The following is an 18,107-nucleotide window of genomic DNA, read 5'->3' as shown; positions in this document are numbered from 1 at the left end:
GAGGATCAAAATTTGAGGCCAGAAAAGGCAGAAAAGTTTAAGAGATTCCTCTCTTTTTCAATGAAGAGCTGGATATGTCCCTCCCGCCCCCGATCTTGTGCTGTTATCAGTGTCATACTATAGTCATTGGAATTATAATACAAGTTATAATAACTACATCAGCACCAATGGCTAACATACTAAGTGGAAGAACAGATAATAACCAAGTCTCAAAGCTGCCTCCTGTGAAGGGAAGATGAGTTCCAAGCCTTTTCTCTACATCTTTTTTGTGCCACTACTAGGGCTTGAACTCAGCACCTCATATTCTTGGGGGGGGGGTTGCTCTACCATTTGAGCCACACCTCCAGTTCCAGCTTTTTGCTGGTTTACTGGAGATAAGAATCTCTCAGATTTGTTTTACCAAGCTAGCTTTGAGTCCTGATCCTTAGATCTTAGTCTCCTAAGTAGCCAGTATTACAGGTGTGAGCTACCAGCATCTTTTGTCCTTTCTGGAAGACAGGACTTGCCTCTGCAGGATCTGCTAATGAGAGAATATAAGATGTCTCACAGCTGTCATTGCCCACTGCAAAGCCTTCTGATGGTGTGAGCATCAGGAGTTAGTGCAGACTTTGAATAGACCAACATAGCACTCTACAGCCAGGGGACTATTACACTTGGCCAATATCTTTCATGAACGCTTTCTTCTCTGACATTGTCTTACTTCTTTTACCTTTATTTTCACTTTACTCACAATTTCTTCTATCTATTTTATAAACTGTTAAATGACTTAGGAAATAAGATCATATAAATATATGCACCCAGAGTCAAATTTCCACACCTCTGAAATCGGTGTTGATTTTCTTGCAGATACAGAGTTCTAAGTTAAAGGCCTATGTAATTGTTTTGATGATAATGATGATGATGTAGTTGTATGATGAGGTTACAATGGTTTCTTGGTATGGTATTTGAGGACTTTATTGATAGGATCAAATTAGGACACATCTTCATAGTGGCATCTTCATTGAGCCAATTGTTATTTCTTACTTCATTTTTTTTTTTGGCGGGGGGGGTCGGGGGGGGGGGGAGTCTGGTCTTGGGGCCTGAACTCTGGGCCTGGGCGCTATCCCTCAGCTCTTCAGCTCAAGGCTAGCACTCTACCACTTGAGCCACAGCACCACTTTCGGCTTTTTTCTTTTTGCTTATGTGGCGCTGAGGAATCAAACCCAGGGCATCATGCATGCAAGGCAAGCACGCTACCACTGAGCCACCTTCCCAGCCCCTACTTACTTCACTTCTTAGCAGAAAGATACAGTCATTTCTAAGAAATCTCATAGAATCTGGTTAAGGGGGGGAGGAAATACACACAATCTCTTTTATCTCATATGTTTAATATGGACTGCTGAAAATAATAATCATTGCTTAAGTTACCTGTCAGGTTATCACTCCAGATGTGTTTATTTCTAGATATTAAACACAGATTCATGAGCGCATACACACACATGCATACAGAAAGTAAAAGAGATAGAAAACGAAAGAGACAGAGAAACAGAAATGGAGACAGAGAATCATAGAAAATATATTACAGGATCACAGTATGTAAGTCATAGTTAAGTGTTTTTTTAAGTGAATCTACAAGGGAAAACAAAATATTTTAAAGAGTAACAATATTGTAGAAACTATGTAAATAAAATTAAATAGTCTAGGTGCCAATGACTCTCACCTGTAACCCTAGCTATTCAGGAGGCTGAGATCTGAGGATCTGGGCTCTAAGCCATTCTGGGTAAGAAAGTACATGAGACCCTGATCTCCAATTAACCACCAAAAAACCAGAAGTGGAGCTGTGACTCAAAGTGGTAAAGCACCAGCCTTGAGCAAAAACACTCAGGGACAATGCCCAGGCCCTGAGCTCAAGCCCCATGACCAACAAAATAAAGTAAATTATGAAGACAATATTTTCCCAGCTTCATCAAACCCACTACTCACTGGGTGCTGCTTGGCTGAAGTAGAACCATGGTTTATGGCAGCAGATGATGCGGTCGCAGGCTGGGCTGTCATTGAGCATGTGAACCAGAGCCCCAGAGAGTCCAGGATGTAGCTGAGTCACCACCGCCTATGCTACGCCAGAACAGCAATGAATGCACTTACAGGGATGTCTCTTCCCGGCCCAGTAACAAGATATTCAGGGGAAATGTGAACCAAGAAAGCACTACAGACTCTCCCTTCAACACTGCCACTCCAACTCAGTTTTTATCTTTCCATCCTTCTTTCCCTCCCTCTGAGTCCTTAGAGCTGAGGCTCAGATTCAGTTTTGAGCTAATAGGGAGAGGGGAGGCAGGAGGTTAAACCAAACTGTTAACTGTGTCTCTTCAAAACTGACATTTAATACAGGGTGTAAATCACTAGCGGGGTCTGTTAGTCCCTCGGGAATGCAATTACATAGGGTCAAATAAAACATGAAAGAAACCAACAGGTTTGAAAATGTAGTATGTTCTCAAAAGTAAGCAAGAAGGAATGTGAAGCAGTCCAAAAATGCTAACACTCCCTGCTGTCCTATAGGAGAGGATTAGTCGAGGTGTGCCCTTGATGATTATGTGGGAATAAGAGCTCATCCTTCTCACTGGACCCAGCTTTGGGATTTATAGCCATCCCCACATGTATTTAAAGAAGGTACTGCCATCCAGACCATTATCATCCCACCCCTTACCAGCCCTACCCTCCACTCAACACTTTCCTAAAGCGTTTATTCACTGAGCAGAATAAACACCGAGATTTTATTTCATTCAAACTTAATCCCCAACCCCAGCAGAATCCTTGTTCTGTGACCTTGAAAATTAAAATTAAAAATTTACTGTTAGAATTCTGCTAAAAGTCTTTTCTATATGTATGGATACTCATCAATTGTATGGTATTAATTTATCCCATTAAGGTGGGGCAGATAGCGGGGTTACATTTGCATTTGTTTAGAAGTTTGACATGTTTTGAACAATTCGTTGCCTTCCAAGCTTAGGTTGAATCTTTGTTTGTTTGTTTGTGACAGGGTTGATCAGCCAGCCCCCAGTTTCCCTGGGACATTTTGGGTTTGGAAAGTAGAAGTCCTGCATCTCAGGAGAGCCCTCAGCTACCAGCAAGCAAAGATGGTTAGCTCCCCTACTATACATAAAGATGGCTTCACACACACAGTCTGTGAGCTTGCAACCCAGCATGTGTACAAGGAAGTATGAACACACAACAGTTTGTGGAATCTGAATCAAACCAAGAGAACTTGTTTATGACCAATTGTTTGCTGTTTGGTTAGGGAACAAGGTAATGCTCTGTTGCCTCAAATTCTTGGGCTCAATGAATCTTCCTAACTCAGCATCCCTAGTAGCTGGGACTACAGGTGCACACCACCCTACCTGACTTAATCATTTTGTTAAATGGCCCAACATGGCAGGAACTATGTGTGAATCATGTAAAGAAAAGAAATAGCTGAGAAGGTGCACTAGGATTAAAACTAAATTAATTGCTGCTGGGCGCCGGTGGCTCATACCTGTAATCCTAGCTACTCAGGAGGCTGAGATATGAGGATCACAATTCAAAGCCAGCCCAGACAAGAAAGTCTATGAGACTCTTATCTCCAATTAACCACCAAAAATTCAGAAATAGAGCTGTAGCTCAAGCAATAGAGCACTAGCCTTGAGCAAAAAAACCCAAAGATAGTACCCAAATCTTGAGTTCAAGCCCTAGGATCAACACACACGCATGCGTGCTTATGCACACACACACACACACACACACACACACACACACACACACACACACACACACACACACACACACACACACAATGAAAGGATTCCAATGAGTAGGTTGTCTAGATTCAGATTGTTGTATAATCACATTTTAAAAAATAAGGTAGTTCTCAGTTTTCCAAGAAAAATAGCTTCAGTTGAGTGGTGATCAAAACTTGATTTTTTTCTTAGCTTGCATACAAATGAACCCAACCAGGAAGTCAGCTTCTCCAAAGGGTATAGATTTTATTTACTTGGGTGTAGTTGGCTGAATTTTGGGAGCCCAATCCCATGCCTCCTTCTCTATACCCAGGACCAAACTTTGGTGGCCAATGGCTGGTCTTTGTGAATCCTGCTTCCAGGAGCCACTGAAGAGATTGAACCAGACCACCTCCTCACATCAATAGGTATCATGGTATATATCAGTAGGCACACTATTGCTCAAGTTCCCTCCCATATCAGTGAACTTGGCATGAAGATCTTTCTGGCAACCTTTGTAATTCCATTGACTGCAGCTCAGGAGAGACACCATTTGGAGGGTTTTCTTGTCGTGGTTTTTGCTGCTGTGGCTTGTTTGTTTGTGGAATAGGGTCTTGCTAAGTTGCCTGGGCTGGCCTCAAACTAATATATAGCCCCAGGCTGGCCTTGAACTCAAAGTCTTCCTGTTTCCATCTCCCAAGTACTGGGTTTCTGGGTGTGTATCACCACACCATTTGAGTGGCAAGCTGAGTTATAAAAATCGTAAGGCTCAGTTCAGCTCCTGGAAGCAGTGTCATTCTGAGGAGTCTGAAAACCAGAGGAAAACTAAATCCCTAAGAACTAATTTCTCTAAGGCCTTTGGCTAACCCTTTGACTTCTAACAGTGTAGCAGGAATTATCTCTATTCCAGGAGAATTTATGTTCTGTCTTTGGGGGCTGTTTTCTTTATTCTGATTAAAGAAGCCATGTTGATACACCCACCAGAAAATAACATGAAGTAAAGCAAAAGTGCTTAAATAAAGCTTCTGTACATGCCTCAAAATAGGAACATGTCTGTCTCTATCAGGAATACCAGAAGCGTCAGTCTGTAAATTTGGTCAAAGGTAAGAAACTGTTGGTAGATAGCTAGGAGACAAGGACTAGGACTAGAGAAAGAGATACAGAAGAGAAGAAAGGTGCTTCCCTGCTAGGTTCAATAAGCAATAAATAAGTAAAATATCCTATAACAAATATGTAATATAATAAATATAAAGTCTATAGTATACTATGTGTTTATATATGTTAAATATATATGATATTCATATATTTTATAACATTTATAGTATAAAATATATAATTATAAAATACAGTTTATTATATATAATAATGTATTTTATACATTATTATATAAGATATATGTTATAATAATATATAATATTGTATATAGTAATATATATTATTATATATAACATGTATATACATTATTATGTAATATAGTATATATTAGATATAATATAGTAAATTATATATTATAATACATAATACACTATGATACATTATACTATACTATATTATCTATAGTATAGTATGAACTATATATAGTATATAGATATAATGTATTATATATACTATATTATATATTATATACACATATATATACAATATATTTTATATAATATATAATATTGTATATAATAATATACAATATACCTTATTATATAATATAGTATATATTATATACTTTGATATAATATAGTAAATTATAGATATTATACTATATAATACAGTAGATAGGTTATACTATACCATTTTATATAATGTATAGTATAGATTATATATAGTATATAGATATAATGTAGTATATATACTATACGCTATATTATATACACATATTGTATATTGTGTATTATATATATTTATACATGTATATTATATATTAGACATATTATGTATACTTATTATATAATAATATTATGATTACTATTATTTTGAGAGGGTGCTGGAACTGGGGCTGGATATCAGGGCCCCTCAAGCTCGCTTGGCTTTCTTTATTCAAAGCTGACACTTTACCACTTGAACCATACCTCTACTTCTGCCTTTTTGCTACTGATTAACTGGAGATAAGTGTCTCCTGGATTTTTCTGCCCTGACTGGCTTTAAACCTCAATCCTCAGATCTCAGCCTACTGAGTAGATAGGATTAGAAATAGGAGCCATCAGAGCCTCACACTTTTGTTATCTTTTTTGGTTGTTGTTTTGTCGGTTGTGGGGCCTGAACTCAGGGCCTGGATGCTGTCCCTCAGTTCTTTAGCTCAAGGCTAGCACTCTACCACTTGAGCCACAGCACTACTTCCAGCTTTTTCTGCATATGTGGTGCTGAGAAATAGAACCCAGGGCCTCATGCATGCAAGGCAAGCACTCTACCACTGAGCCACCTTCCCGGTCCTTCATTATGTTTTGAATAGGGCTTTGCTTTTTTTGCACAGACTAGCCTGGATTGTGTTCCCCCTATTTATGCTCCTCACGTAGCTGGGATCAGAAGTGTGTGCCACCATGCTTGCTTTTTATTGGTTATACCTAGAATGACCTTAGCCCACAAGTTTTTTTTAATCTCAGCCTTCCAAGTAGTGGGTTTAGAGGCATGAGTTCCTGCACCAGGGATCCAGATTCTTACAAGTTATGAGCTCTTGATAAGGACACTTCATCTCTATAAAGTTCAGTTTCTCATCTTTACCATGAGGGTAATTCTAGTTTCAACAGGAAGAAAGGAAATAATAGTGATAGGTAAAGCACCCAACCCATAGTAGATGCTTAGTAAGTTGTAGCAATTATTACCATGGTGATAGGTTTGGCAGAAGAAAGTGAGCCCAACAGTAGTCCTGTTGGCTACCAGCCACCAGGCTCTCTGTGTCTTGGCTACTGGGTTTCTTCTTGTACATCTCTAGGAACTCTGAGCTCTGAACCTCAGTCCTCCGCCCACACTCCCTCATTGGCTGCAGGCGAATCACTTATCTGTCTCTATTGCTTCATCTGGGAAGGGGAGGATAATAATATTTACCTTCCTCAGAGGAATGTTGGGAGAATTAATGAATACTTGCAGAGTACCTTCAGATCTATAGATGAAAGCCAGGGTAGAATTGCAAAGTATTATTATAAATATTAATGTTATTTTGACACATTTGCATGTATATATGCATGCATGTGCAAGCAAATTTGTACCTGACAGCATTGGAAGAAAGTGTGCGACCTTCAGGTAGAATTCAGTGAGAATCTCTGGGGGGCCTCAGGACCTTCATGACTATAGGATTTACAAATAATAAGAACAGCAGTGAGAATTTTCCCAGAATGGGAAGCAGTGAAGTGAATAGCTAGAGTAAACAAGCATAGCCTATGGTTACATCCTTTTTGGAAACTTCTTTGGCCAGTGCGATGTGGCTTGTAGCAGCCCTTAGGGGTTAAAGACTATGTAAGAGCTTCTTCAAAAGCAGTCATGTATAATTTCTTCTCCATTGTTTTTGCTTGCCAACTCAAGTAACCACTTTGAGTCTCAAAATGTTTCCTTCTCCCTTTCTTTTTTTTCTTTTGCCAGGTACTGGGGCTTGAACTCAGGGCCTGAGTGTTGTCTGTTAGCTTTTACCACTTGAACCACAACTCTAGTTCTGGCTTTTTGGAGAAAAGAGAGAGAAAAGTCTCATAGATTTTCCTGCCTGGGTGACTTTGAACCATGATTCTCCCAACTCAGTCTCCTGAGTAACCAGGAAGATAAGCAATGAGCCACTGGCGCCCAGAAGTATATTTCTACATGGATTGTATCCTCTTAAAAGACACAGGGATGAGATCAGACTGCAAAGAAATACTTCCTGTAAAGTTTCAGCTGGTCTCTCAGCCATGCCCTTGCCCACTCCCATATTCCAAATCAAATCCAAGTCACAGCCTTGCTGCTCAACAACTCCTCCCAAACAGGCCCCTGGTCCTCCCATTTGGCTCCCCACTTGGTAGTGTGAGGTAACATTCTTAACTATTCATGGTTAACTATTCAGCATGTCCCGCACAGCAGACTTACTCTGAGGCCTCTCTTCTCAGAAGTTACAGGAGGAAGTGAAAGTCCCTCCTGCCTTAGGACTGAACCTCTGGAGCCCGTTCCTTCCTTTGTGAAGATGTGGTCCCTTCCCTCTGATTCTGCAAGGGAATATAGTACACTGGCACAAACAAGATGTGTGTCTGGTCTCTACCATCAACTTTTGCACACTGGCAAGGAACAGCAAAACTTATTCCAGACCCAGATTTTCCTTTATGCTTGAGCCATCATAAATGCCCACAGACACCAAAGAAGCAAAGACTGGAAGCCTCATAAAAGAACATTCTGGAACCCTGGACACCTGGTGGGGAGGGGTACATTTTTGAGCTGGATGCCACATTGAAGAATCAGGTGACATGTGGGGAGATGGTAGTGGCTGCACACTAGTTTCCCTGTCTCCTTCCTCTGGCTAAGCAGATGTCCTGGTGTTCCACAACTTGTGTGATTAAGATATTGTCTCCAGAAGGCCGTGGAGACACTTTAGAAATCATTACCGTAGTGGGTTGGAGGCATGTGACAGTCCCTTCCCATGAATCTATTCTCACTCTATCAACCTTCAATGTCTGGAAACCACCAAACACTGGGCATCCAAAAAACAGTTGTTTGACATTGACACTAACAATTAGCACCTGCTTCATTCTGTCATCTTTTGATCACGGATGAATCTGTGGTTTTGAGCAGGCATGAGGCCTAGGTTGGAATTGAGTATGGGAAGCCAATGAAAAGGGTGAAAGATCTGTGATCTTTTGTTTTGATTTTGTGCCAATCCTGGGGCTTGAACTCAGGGCCCGGGAAGTAACCCTTAGCATTTTCACTCAAGGCGGGCAGTTATCACTTGAGCCGCATTTCCATGTCTGGCTTTTTTGGTGGTCAACTGGAGATAAGAATCTCATGGACTTTCCTGCTCAAGCTGGCTTTTAACCACAGTGTTCAAATCTCCGCCTTCTGAGGCAGGAGCCATGAGGGCCTGGCTATGTCTGTGGGCTAGATCCTGACGAAAGAAAGGTGAGAGGTGTGTGAATCCCTTGCTCTTGTTCACAGTTCTAATATTGTTAAATGGATGGACAGGGTGCCACTTGCTTCTTTTTCTGCTTCTCAACACCAGTCTGGAATTCTCCCTGGCCCCCTCATATCCCCCTCCCCCCCCAGCCCCGCCACACACACACATACATACCAGCTTTGTATTCACTCTTGCTTCCCTACCTCCTTCTCTGATGCTTTCCTTTTTCCTTCTCTATCTGATCAGGTCTTTCTCCCTGTCCATCCTCAGGTCACTCAGGGCCTCCTTCCCATCTTTCTCTGCTCAGGCACATTAGGCAATTTCATCTCATCCCACGGATTTGTTATCTGTAGACAGATGGCTGTTAGACCCCTAGAATTATCCTCTGTCTAGACGAGTTGTTTTTAGAGTGGAAACCCAGGCCAGGGGCATCAGCACCACCTGGGAACTTGTTGAAAATGCTAATTCCCAGGCTCCACCCAAACTTTCTTAATGAGGAATTTGGAGATGGGACCCAGCTACTGCGGAGCCCTGCAGGCTTGTGTTTGCTGTGGGTATATATGGCTTTGGCAAAACCAGCAAGACTCCCATGCTGGGGGCTCGGATCCCAGGGTGGGAGTCTGGATGTGGTGGAAACGTTAAGAGGAGGGGTCTGATAGCCTGCCATTAGGTCACTGGGGTTGCCTCCCCTAGAAGAGACTCCAGCCCTGTGAGAGCAGGTTGTTATAATAAAAGAGAGAAAGAGAGAGAGAGACAAAGAGAGAGTCAGAGAGAGACAGAGAGGAAGGAAGGAAGGAAGGAAGGAAGGAAGGAAGGAAGGAAGGAAGGAAGGAAGGAAGGAAGGAAGGAAAGAAGGAAGGAAGGAAGGAAGGGAGGAAGGAAGGAAGGAAGGGAGGAAGGAAGGAAGAAAGGAAGGGAGGGAGGGAGAGAGGGAGGAAAAAGGAAGGAAGGAAGGGAGGGAGGAAGGAAGGAACAAGCTTGTCTGGTGCCGGTAACTCAAGCCTGTAATCCTAGCTACTCAGGAGGCTGAGATCTAAGGATCGTGGTTTGAAGCTGGCCCAAGCAGAAAACTCTGTAGGATTCTTATCTTACAACACTAGTCTTGAGCAAAAAGGAGCTCAGGGATAGCACCCAAGCCCAGAGTTCAAGCACTGGGGCCAGCAAGAAGAAGAAAGAAGAAAGAAGAAAGAAGAAGAGGAGGAGGAGGAAGAGGAGGAGGAGGAGGAGGAGGAGGAGGAGGAGGAGGAGGAGGAGGAGGAGGAGGAGGAGGAGGAGGAGGAGGAGGAGGAGGAGGAGGAGGAAGAAGAAGAAGAAGAAGAAGAAGAAGAAGAAGAAGAAGAAGAAGAAGAAGAAGAAGAAGAAGAAGAAGAAGAAGAAGAAGAAGAAGAAGAAGAAGAAGAAGAAAGAAGAAGCAGCAGCAGCAGCAGCAGCAGCAGCAGCAGCAGCTGCCGCCACCAGGGCAGCCAAAGGGGGAGCTCACAGCAGTGGGACTATTACCGCCACGTGGGCTTGGACTTTCCAAACCATGAATTAGATGAACCTCTTTTCTTTATAAAGTACCCAACCATCAGTATTTTGTTACAGCAACAGAAAATGGACTAATACAACACTGAAGGGAAAGAACTGCTGCTCCAGGACTGGAGGCCAGGCTCTAGTGGCAGAGTGCTTATCTAGCAGGCCCAAGGTCCTCCACCAAGGAATGAGTGGAAAGAAGAAAGTGCCAAAGAATGTAGTCTTATTTCTACCTCTACTTCTAGGTCTCACAGAAGGACCAAATTTAACACTTCTGAACTGCTTTAAATTCTTTCTCCCAATTTTTTTTAGCCCCCATCTAGTCTATTAGCATAGATTGTATACCAACAGGAAATCAGAGCCAATTCTGTGTTTTTGCATGGCTAGCCTATTCCCTGAGATATGATACCAGAAGAGGACTACATAGTTTTCTTTCCCTTTTCAACTGGACTGTGTCAAGTTTGTTCCTGTGTTAGCTTCCCTTTGTTTGGGTTTCATCATTGTTATGTTTTGCATATGGCTTGAATGTGAACCCCAAGGGTTTCTGTGCTGAAATGTAAGCTTCATTGTGAAGATGGATAAAGGGGAAACTTAATCGGACTGTGGTGTTTGGAGGTGAGGCCTTTGATTAGGATTAGTTGATCATCATTGAGTACTTGTGGGTTTATAAGAAGAGGAGGAAAATGAGAAGACTCTTTCTCTCCCCTCTCTATCCCTATCTTCCCTCTCTTTATTCCCTTTCTCCCCACTCCCTCCCCTTCTCTCCACTCCTCCCTCTCTGTTTTTGGCCATGTGATGCCCTACAAGAAAGTCACCACCAGATGCAGAGGCTCAACCTTGGATATCCAGAGATATGAGCCAAAACATACACCTGTTTTCTTTATAAAGGTACTAGATTCAGGAATTTCATTAAAGAGAAATGAACAAGTGCAGTCACTGTTGACAAAATGATGAGGTAGAAAATGAAATTTCCATTCCTATTAACCAAGGTTCACTAATAAGATGTTTATAAATGCATACACAAACATTTCCCTGTGTATGGTTTTGACTTAGAACATTTCAACTTCAGGATGACGCAAGAGCAAAAAACATTCCATAGAGAGCATACTTTACACATTGTATTTAGACCTTTTCCTGGGTTGAGCAGTGCTGTGGGCAGCAGCGGGGAGCTACTGCTTAGAGTTAGCCAAGTGATCACAACCCATTCCAGTGCACTGTGCTTGGTAGGTTAAGTGAATAAAAGGCATTTTCAATTTAACACTATTTTCAGCTTACTGGGGATGTATTCAGACATGACCCCATGGTAGGACAGAGAGCATCTATCTACTTACCAGTACACACATAGACTCACAGACAGGTTTTTCCTGAGGAATTGATTCATAAGATTGTGTCTCAAGGTGAGCCAGCAAGCGGGAGACCCAGGAGACCCAATGACATGTCTGCAGTTAGCTGGCAGGCTAGGACTTAGGTGAAGCCAATGTTTCAGGACAAGTATAAAGGCAAAAAGCATGAGGTGTCTATTCAAGGGCAGTGGGTCTGAAGATTTCCCTCTCACTATGGGGACGTCAACCTTTGTTCTTTTCAGGCTGGGAACCCATTGGATGGAACTCACCTTCATTGGGTGGGAGAGAGGGAAGGGCAATCTGCTTTAACAGTTAACTCAATCAGATATTAATCCTACCCAGAAACACCCTTTACAGCTACACCAGAATAATGTTTAACCAGATGTGTAGGTATACCATGGCCCGATCAAATTGGCCATTAACCATCTCACCATTCCACTGATAAAATGTGGGAAGATCAGAAAGCAGATTCAAATTCATGTTCTCTCACTTCAAAATTTTATACTCTAGGTGTTACTTTGGCATTAGTGTCATTCTACCTATAATCCCCACCCTGGGGATATGCTACAAAGAACACAAGGAAGATGCTGTTCTTCGTCTCTCTCTCTGCCTAGGAATGAATGTAGTGTTGTGTTTTGTTATTGGGTTTGCTGATTGTTTGGTTAGTTGGTTGATTAGTGATTGCTATAAAGCCCAGGCTGGATTTGAACTCAGGGTTCTCCTGCTTCAGGCTACTGAGTGCTGGGATTATCGGTGTGTATCACTGCACTGAGCTTCAGAATTGAATGCTTTGATCAAGGCTTATTCAACTGCAATTACAGAAGCATCTATTCCAAGCATATAAGGTGAACAGAAGTCACAGGAAAGGAGAGAGACAATGGTACTTCTGACTTCGGCTTCCTCATCACAGATGAAATGAGCTCTTGATTTTGTTCACTCCCTTGCTCATAAAAATGAAAGCTTTCAAATGACTCATCTCCTTATATATCTGACATATGAAAGGTGCTCAATCATTGTATAAAAGTCAATACACAAATCTAACTGCATATTATAATTTGGACATTTCTATCATTGTACTAAGATACAGTGGAAAGGAAACTGCAAAATAAGTTTGGGGCCAAGATGTAAACAATGTAAGATATAGAGAACTTGGTGTCTGATACCTGCGACACTAGCTACGCGAGAGGCAGAGATCTGATGATCAAGACTACAGGCCAGAGCCATTGCAGTACATTGAGCTCCATAGAGACAGCACAGGGGCAAGTGAGGGCCGGACGGGCACCGAGCGACTCTGTGCCTCGCAGAGGAAAAACTAAACACGGGCAGAGGAGATCCTAAGAAGCCGAGAGGCAGAATGTCATCATATGCATTCTTGGTGCACACTTGCTGGGAGCAACACAAGAAGAAGCACCTGGATGCTTCCGTCAACTTCTCAGAGTTTTCTAAGAAGGGTTCAGAGAGGTGGAAGACTATGTCTGCTAAAGAGAAAGGGAAATTTGAAGATATGGCCAAGGCAGACAAGGCCCATTATGGAAGAGAAATGAAAACCTACATCCCTCCTAAAGGGGAAACAAAAAAGAGGTTCAAGGATCCCAATGCACCCAAGAGGCCTCCTTTGGCCTTCTTCTTGTTCTGTTCTGAGTATCGCCCTAAAATCAAAGGGGAACATCCTGGCCTGTCTATTGGTGATGTAGAAAAAAAAACTGGGAGAGATGTGGAACAACACTGCTGCAGATGACAAGCAGCCTCATGAAAAGAAGGCTGCGAAGCTGAAGGAAAAATACGAAAAGGTTATTGCTGCCTACCGAGTTAAAGGAAAGCCTGATGCAGCAAAGAAAAGGAGTTGTGAAGGCTGAAAAGAGCAAGAAGAAGAAGGAAGAGGAGGAAGAGGAGGAAGATGAAGAGGAGGAAGAGGATGAGGAGGAAGATGAAGAGGATGAAGATGAATAAGTTGGTTCTAGCACCGTTTTTTTTTCCTGTCTATAAAGCATTTAACCCCCCTGTACACAACTCACTCCTTTTAAAGAAAAAAATTGAAATGTAAGGCTGTGTAGGATTTGTTTTTAAACTGTACAGTGTCTTTTTTTGTATAGTTAACACACTACCGAATGTGTCTTTAGATAGTGCTGTCCTGGTGGTATTTTCAATAGCCACTAACCTTGCTGGTACAGTATGAGGGATGTAAATTGGCATGGAAATTTAAAGCAGGTTCTTGTTGGTGCACAGCACAAATTATTTATATATGGGAATGGTAGTTTTTTCATCTTCAGTTGTCTGACGCAGCTTATACAAAATAATTGTTCTGTTAGCTGAATACCACTCTGTAATTGCAAAAAAAAAAGTTGCAGCTGTTTTGTTGACATTCTGAATGCTTCTAAGTAAAAACAATTTTTTTATTAAAAAAAAAAGATTACAGGCCAGCATGGGCCAACAAATCTGAGATGCTTATCTCCAATTAACCAGCACAAAGCTGGAAGCAGAGATGTGGCTCAAGTGGTAGGGTGCTAGCTTTGAGCAAAAAGCTAAGTGAGAGTACAAAACCCTGAGGTTAAGTGCCAGTTTTCACATACACACACACACACACACTACATATTGAAAACTTATTTCTCAACTCTGAATATGTTTACCCATCAGGGCTGCTCAAAGGAACAATCCCTGCCTATAGGTCTGACTCACTGGGCTTTGGATCTAGCATTTGAGCTCCTAAGAGGAGGCTTTTGAGGAAGTGTCTTGGGGCCCACTTTTATCTGTGACTCCCACTTCTAAGCCCTTCAGCCAGAAGGAGAGATCCAAAGGCATACCCCTAAGTCTAGTGAGAGGGCCAAAGTAGCCCTGGGAGAGCCTGATGTATGCTATCCTGGGTTGCAAGAGACCCAGAGAAGATAGGCAGCTGGCTAATGTGGCCAGTTGAGCAAAGCAATGACTCCATGCTCCTCCAGGAACAAATCAGTATTAGACAGTTCTCAGACTATATGAGACCCTTAGAACAATTTTGGCTTGGGATAATAAAAAGGGAACCCTGCCCTTTAAGTACACTGGTGTTGAAAGTCAGAGAAAAATGGGAGGGGAGGGGTGGAATATATTTGTCATCCCAGCTATGTGGAAGACATAAATAGGAGGATCAGGGTGTAGGCCTGGCCATCTAAGAATATGAAACCCTACCTAACATATAATTAAACATAACTAAAGCAAAAAGGGCTGGGGGCATGGTTCAAATGGAAGAGTACTTATATAAGTCCCTGAGTTCAAACCCCAGTAAATAAATAAATTTGAAGATGTGGGATTTAATTTTTGTTGCATCCATACCTACCAAAAAATTTTCTTATAAACATGATAATGAATTCATATTCTTTAGGGGAAAAAAGCAAGTATATCTGGTTTTTAAGCATTCTGACTTCTTATATAAATTTAAGAATTAAAACAAAGAGAAGAAAATACCTCTAGCTCAAAGACCAAGGTGTTTCTATAGGACTCTCTCTCTCTCTCTCTCTCTCTCTCTCTCTCTCTCTCTCTCTCTCTCTTTCCCTCTCTTCCCCCCCCCCAAAACCCTTGCGTGGGAAACTTATGTCTCTGGGGTGAAGATGTGATCTTAGGCAGGGGGCTGAGCAACAAACAACTTGGAATACATAAGGCTTGAAATTGCCTTCAAGTCTGGCCTTCTTTCCCATGTGGAAGAGTGGAAAATACAGGGAAAAAATGAGGTAGAGGACGTGTTTCCTCCACTCACAGCTGTGGATTTGATGCTGCCACAATCCAAGCAGGGTTTGAATGTCACCCCAAGGGTTGGTGCTAGAAGCTTAGTCCCCTAGGTGGTAATGGTATTGAACTGGTGGAATGTTTAAGGTATGGGGCCTAGTGCCACATGGTGATGTCACCCAAGGCTCTGCCTTGAGAGTGGATTGATGTAGTTCTTGAGGGACCCAGCTAGTTTCCAGGAGACTCCGTTGCTATAAAGGGAGTGATGGTACCTGTCATCTGTTGATGTAAATAAGAGCTCTCATCTGAGCCAAGAAGCCAACACCAGGCTCTTAGATCTCCTGAACTGTGAATGGAAGAAACATCTTTTCTTTATAAAGTAGCTAGGCTCTTGCAATTAGTTATAGCCCAGTCAACAAAGGCATATCTTTTCTATGTATGTTGTTTTCTTCACATGAAAGAGTTGCCTTACCCTTCAAGATAGAACACACACACACACACACACACACACACACACACACACACACACACACACACACACACACACACAGGAGAGAGAGAGAGAGAGAGAGAGAGAGAGAGAGAGAGAGAGAGAGAGAGAGAAAGGTTCTGTTTTAGTTTTTGTTTCTTGGTAACCTCATGACATGGCTTTCATAGCAGCTTCTCATGTGTTCGACATGCCCAGTTTCACCCTTCAAGCAACAGCTTACCTAGGATACAGAGATAAAGTGGTATCACACTGTTCTGGAATTCTGCATATGTCAGCATAGGGGACTATTAGAACAAATTCCTTATCCTGCACATATGACAATTTAAAGTTAAGTACCTATATGTAAATGACATTCTTTAATGTTAGCTTATAAAAGATTAAACAGAAAAAAACCCTTTTCTGTAGTAATTATGGCTGCTTATCAGATTATAAGCAGGAAGAGAAATGGAAATGCATTTTTGTTTGATTAAGAACTCATATGAATAGTAGCTGAACTTTATTTAGATATTTAAATGAATAGTAATGTGTAAAATCCACTCATTGGTCATCACACTTCAAAATGAAAATTCAGACTTCTAGGAAAACAATTTCAGGTGACATGCTGGAAGGATTCATAACAGATCCTTGCCCAATCAATCAATCTTTCTAGGTCAAGGGTCAATCAATACACACTGGACCCTGCAGCTGTAAATAACCCTCACACCCCAAATCCCATGACTCTATGCATTTGGAATGAAATGGTTCGTTGTGACATGGGCTGTATATCACTCTGAGGAATGCAAAGAGTTCCCCAAAATACCTCAACGTACAAATATGGACTTTTTGTGTACTGCCAATAATCTATCATTTCCTTGCAAACATTTCACACATAGAGCTTTAATTCTAGAGGAAACTACTATTAAATCCATATGTATTCAGCAAGGAAGAGGTTGAGAAGAATAAGGGCAACAATAACCCACTACAACTTGGATAAACTTCAGTTTAGTCAAGTATGAGATTAAAACTCACATGTTCTACTTATTTTCTTCACTACTCAAAGCGAATGTCCTTCTAAATGGTGAATTGTAATAAAACTGCTCATTCATTCGTTGTCCTCTCTCCATGATGCTAGTTCAGCATGAGTGTTCATGATAGTATCTGAATACTGGGAGGAAAGCCAAGATGTGGAACAATGGATCAGCATTCTGTTTCAATGTTGTCTTTCATAAAACAAAAATACTGAGTTTTCTTACGTTTCCCTCCTTTACCATTCTATGGTTCTATGCATGGTCTACTCAGTTGTTCTTTTCATTACCTATCAATATTCTAATTCTGTCTCATTCTGATAAGATATGTTCATAATATGCATTTCATGTTTTCTTCTTAATAATGACAATAGCAACAACAAAGCAATCCCTTCCACCCCCTGAACTCATTTGGGTTTTAAATGCTCCATTTTTCAAACACAGGTACTAAATCAAACACAAAATTGCGTAAGTAGAATAGATAAAGAATCAGAAAAGGATTTCAAGAATATTTTTTTGTTTATTATCTCCTCCTGCTCCTCCCTGCTTCCCCCTCCTTTTCCTCCTCCTCCCTCTCACCTCCTCCTCCTCCTCCCCCTCCTCCCTTCCTCCCTTCCTCCCCTCCTCCCTTCCTCCTCCTCCTCCTCCTCCTCCTCCTCCTCCTCTTCCTCCTCCTCTTCCTCCTCCTCCTCCTCCTCCTCCTCCTCCTCCTCCTCCTCCTCCTTCTTCTTCTTCTTCATACCATTACAGAAGTTTGAAGTCAGAGCCTCAGGCTCTAACTTAGCTTTTTTGCTCAAGGCTGGTGCTCTATCACTTGAGCTACACTTCTACTTCCAGCATTTTGCTAATTAGAGATAAGAATCTCACAGATTTGTCTGTATAGAACCATGATCCTCAGACCTCAGCCTCTTGGATTATAGGCACAAGCCACACTGGTACCTAGCTCAAGAATAAAATTTTTATATCCCAAGATAAGAAAAGATTCTTGATTAGTTATGTCACAAAATGCCCCTGACAATATAGGCACATCAAGGGTATTTATTAGCTTTTCTATGTGGAGGATTCAGAGGCTTCATCTGGTCCCTCTGAATCGAGCATCATAAATGAAAACACAGGGCTCTGTGTCACTCCATAGTTCTTCAACAGGTTCCCTCAAAATCAGGACAATGATTCTTGGAAGTTAAACGCTCAACTCTATGTAAACTTAATAGAGTAAAAGAAAGGAACATGATTTGCTTTGTTTTGTTTTTCCTGAATAACCCCAGGATAAAAAGAATT

General features: G+C 41.6%; 1 pseudogene; it reads left to right on the top strand.

Moving 5' to 3' along the window:
* The first annotated feature begins 6,542 nt into the window (after window positions 1–6,542).
* On the top strand, window positions 6,543–13,589 carry LOC138824453 (high mobility group protein B1-like; annotated as a pseudogene).
* Window positions 13,590–18,107: the final 4,518 nt, after the last annotated feature.

This window comes from Dipodomys merriami, unplaced genomic scaffold (genome assembly GCF_024711535.1).
Source record: "Dipodomys merriami isolate MVZ:Mamm:240054 unplaced genomic scaffold, mDipMer1.0.p SCAF_1, whole genome shotgun sequence".
In the NCBI taxonomy this organism is placed as follows: Eukaryota; Metazoa; Chordata; class Mammalia; order Rodentia; family Heteromyidae; genus Dipodomys; species Dipodomys merriami.
The sequence above is the reverse complement of the archived record's forward strand: the minus strand, read 5'-3'. Positions and strand labels throughout refer to the sequence as shown.